A 4966-nucleotide genomic window follows, 5' to 3' on the forward strand; every position below is an offset into this window, starting at 1 on the left:
CTCCAGGCCGCCTGTCTCTCTGCCTGGGACAATGGATAGAGACAGCTGGGGATGTGAGAGAGAGCTGAGGGCTCAGAGGGAAGGAGAGCAGCCCTGAAACATGATTCTCCTCACCAGCATCACCTCCTCCCCCCCCCCCTCACCTCCTCCATCCTCTGCTCCCCCCTCTCCTGCTCCATCCACCGCTCCCCCCCTCCTCCTCCTACATCTCACCCTCCTCCTCCTCCTCCTCCTCCTCCTCTGTGCTGCTCTCTTCTGGAGAATGTGCTCCTCCACCACACAATACAGGGGACCCCGAGACAGGGGGAGCGCTGCACAGAGGACGGGGGACCCCAAGACGGGGAGCGCTGCAGGGAGGACGGGGGACCCCGAGACAGGGGGAGCTGCAGGGAGGATGGGGGACCCCGAGACAGGGGGAGCTGCACGGAGGACCCCGAGACAGGGAGAGCCCTGCAGAGACATCACCCCATGTACACTGCATATCACACTGCATTCCATGTACACTGCATATCACACTGCACCCCATGTACACTGCATATCACACTGCACCCCATGTACACTGCATATCACACTGCATTCCATGTACACTGCATATCACACTGCATTCCATGTACACTGCATATCACACTGCACCCCATGTACACTGCATATCACACTGCACACCATGTACACTGCATATCATACTGCACACCATGTACACTGCATATCACACTGCACCCCATGTACACTGCATATCACACTGCACCTCATGTACACTGCATATCACACTGCATTCCATGTACACTGCATATCACACTGCATTCCATGTACACTGCATATCACACTGCATTCCATGTACACTGCATATCACACTGCACCCCATGCACACTGCATATTACACTGCACCCCATGTACACTGCATATCACACTGCACTCCATGTACACTGCATATCACACTGCACCCCATGTACACTGCATATCACACTGCACCCCATGTACACTGCATATCACACTGCACCCCATGTACACTGCATATCACACTGCACCCCATGTACACTGCATATCACACTGCATTCCATGTACACTGCATATCACACTGCGTTCCATGTACACTGCATATCACACTGCACCCCATGTACACTGCATATCACACTGCACCCCATGTACACTGCATATCATACTGCACCCCATGTACACTGCATATCACACTGCATTCCATGTACACTGCATATCACACTGCATTCCATGTACACTGCATATCACACTGCACCCCATGTACACTGCATATCACACTGCACTCCATGTACACTGCATATCACACTGCACCCCATGTACACTGCATATCACACTGCACCCCATGTACACTGCATATCACACTGCACCCCATGTACACTGCATATCACACTGCACCCCATGTACACTGCATATCACACTGCACCCCATGTACACTGCATATCACACTGCATTCCATGTACACTGCATATCACACTGCGTTCCATGTACACTGCATATCACACTGCACCCCATGTACACTGCATATCACACTGCACCCCATGTACACTGCATATCATACTGCACCCCATGTACACTGCATATCACACTGCATTCCATGTACACTGCATATCACACTGCATTCCATGTACACTGCATATCACACTGCACCCCATGTACACTGCATATCACACTGCATTCCATGTACACTGCATATCACACTGCACCCCATGTACACTGCATATCACACTGCATTCCATGTACACTGCATATCACATTGCACCTCATGTCACACTGCATATCACACTGCACCCCATGTACACTGCATATCACATCTCTTGTCACACTGCATATCACACTGCACCCCATGTACACTGCATATCACACTGCACCCCATGTACACTGCATATCACACTGCACCCCATGTACACTGCATATCACACTGCATTCCATGTACACTGCATATCACACTGCGTTCCATGTACACTGCATATCACACTGCACCCCATGTACACTGCATATCACACTGCACCCCATGTACACTGCATATCATACTGCACCCCATGTACACTGCATATCACACTGCATTCCATGTACACTGCATATCACACTGCACCCCATGTACACTGCATATCACACTGCACCCCATGTACACTGCATATCACACTGCATTCCATGTACACTGCATATCACATTGCACCTCATGTCACACTGCATATCACACTGCACCCCATGTACACTGCATATCACATCTCTTGTCACACTGCATATCACACTGCACCCCATGTACACTGCATATCACACTGCACCCCATGTACACTGCATATCACACTGCACCCCATGTACACTGCATATCACATTGCACCTCATGTCACACTGCATATCACACTACACCCCATGTACACTGCATATCACACTGCACCCCATGCACACTGCATATCACACTGCACCCCATGTACACTGCATATCACACTGCACCCCATGTGCACTGCATATCACACTGCATCTCATGAACACTGCATATCACACTGCACCCCATGTACACTGCATATCATACTGCACCCCATGTACACTGCATATCACACTGCATTCCATGTACACTGCATATCACACTGCACCCCATGTACGCTGCATATCACACTGCACCCCATGTACACTGCATATCATACTGCACCCCATGTACATGGCATATCACACTGCATTCCATGTACACTGCATATCACACTGCACCCCATGTACACTGCATATCACACTGCATTCCATGTACACTGCATATCACACTGCACCCCATGTACACTGCATATCACACTGCATTCCATGTACACTGCATATCACACTGCGTTCCATGTACACTGCATATCACACTGCACCCCATGTACACTGCATATCACACTGCACCCCATGTGCACTGCATATCACACTGCACCCCATGTACACTGCATATCACACTGCATTCCATGTACACTGCATATCACACTGCACCCCATGTACACTGAATATCACACTGCACCCCATGTACACTGCATATCATACTGCACCCCATGTACACTGCATATCATACTGCACCCCATGTACACTGCATATCACACTGCATTCCATGTACACTGCATATCACATTGCACCTCATGTCACACTGCATATCACACTGCATTCCATGTACACTGCATATCACACTGCACCCCATGTACACTGCATATCACACTGCACCCCATGCACACTGCATATTACACTGCACCCCATGTACACTGCATATCACACTGCACCCCATGTACACTGCATATCATACTGCACCCCATGTACACTGCATATCACACTGCATTCCATGTACACTGCATATCACACTGCATTCCATGTACACTGCATATCACACTGCACCCCATGTACACTGCATATCACACTGCACCCCATGTACACTGCATATCACACTGCATTCCATGTACACTGCATATCACATTGCACCTCATGTCACACTGCATATCACACTGCACCCCATGTACACTGCATATCACACTGCATTCCATGTACACTGCATATCACACTGCACCCCATGTACACTGCATATCACACTGCATTCCATGTACACTGCATATCACACTGCACCCCATGTACACTGCATATCACACTGCACCCCATGTACACTGCATATCACACTGCATTCCATGTACACTGCATATCACACTGCACCCCATGTACACTGCATATCACATTGCATTCCATGTACACTGCATATCATACTGCACCCCATGTACACTGCATATCACACTGCACCCCATGTACACTGCATATCACACTGCACCCCATGTACACTGCATATCACACTGCACCCCATGTACACTGCATATCACACTGCATTCCATGTACACTGCATATCACACTGCATTCCATGTACACTGCATATCACACTGCATTCCATGTACACTGCATATCACACTGCACCCCATGTACACTGCATATCACACTGCACCCCATGTACACTGCATATCACACTGCACCCCATGTACATGGCATATTATTATTATTATTATTATTATTGATTTATAAAGCGCCAACATATTCCGTGGCGCTGTACAAAGTAAGAAACAAACATGGGGTACATAATATAGACAATGGTGTACACTAACATACAAGATACATAATTAGTGACAAAATACAAAGAATGATACAAAATACAAATTATAGAAGTGGTAATGACAGTGATAAAATTAACATGATAAATAAAATGTATAATGGTTACCAAGACACAAAAGGGGGAGAGAACCCTGCCCTTGCGAGCTTACAATCTAAAGGGAGGGGGGGGGGGGGGGACAGGAGGAGGGGTAGTATGCAGCAAATATATAGAGGCTTTGTGTTTTAGGATACCTAGTACGAGTGCAATTTGGTCTTAGGACAAAGGGAAGTGGCCTAAGGTAGAGCATATGCTTGTCGGAACAAGTGTGTTTTTAGAGAGCGTTTAAAGGTAACAAAGGTTGACGAGTGACGGATGTGTTGTGGGAGGGCATTCCAGAGGAGGGGTGAAGCGCGTGCGAAGTCTTGTAAACGTGAATGTGAGCAGGTGATTCTAGAGGAGGACAACAGGAGATCATGTGCAGATCTGAGATTGCGATTGGGTTTGTATCTGGAGATTAGTGAGGAGATGTACCGGGGACAGAGATTGTGGAGAGCTTTGTAGGTTAGGGTTAGGAGTGTGAACTGGATCCTCTGGGTAATTTGCAGCCAGTGAAGAGCTTGACAGAGAGGAGCAGCAGAGGAAGATCGAGAAGAGAGATGAATGAGACGAGCAGCTGAGTTCAGTACCGACTGGAGCGGGGCCAGTTTGTTAGAAGGTAGTCCACAAAGTAGTACGTTGCAGTAGTCCAGACGAGAAATTATGAGAGCATGTATTAACATTTTAGTTGTGTCGTGAGTGAGAAAGGGACGGATGCGAGATATGTTTTTGAGTTGGAGATGGCAGGAGCTGGTTATGGAGTGAACATGAGGAATAAAAGAGAGAGAAGAG

The 4966-nt window shown here is 48.0% G+C and overlaps 1 protein-coding gene across 1 annotated transcript in view; it reads right to left on the minus strand.

Moving 5' to 3' along the window:
- DCHS1 (dachsous cadherin-related 1) overlaps positions 1–104 on the minus strand; it is a 215306-nt gene extending 215202 nt beyond the window's left edge. The window contains exon 1 of the mRNA XM_068266467.1: positions 1–104. This exon is cut by the window's left edge and continues 353 nt beyond it. The gene's annotated coding sequence lies outside the window, so the exon portion shown is untranslated.
- Between the last annotated feature and the right edge of the window lie 4862 nt (positions 105–4966).

The sequence above is a fragment of the Hyperolius riggenbachi genome, chromosome 2, assembly GCF_040937935.1.
Source record: "Hyperolius riggenbachi isolate aHypRig1 chromosome 2, aHypRig1.pri, whole genome shotgun sequence".
Taxonomy (NCBI): domain Eukaryota; kingdom Metazoa; phylum Chordata; class Amphibia; order Anura; family Hyperoliidae; genus Hyperolius; species Hyperolius riggenbachi.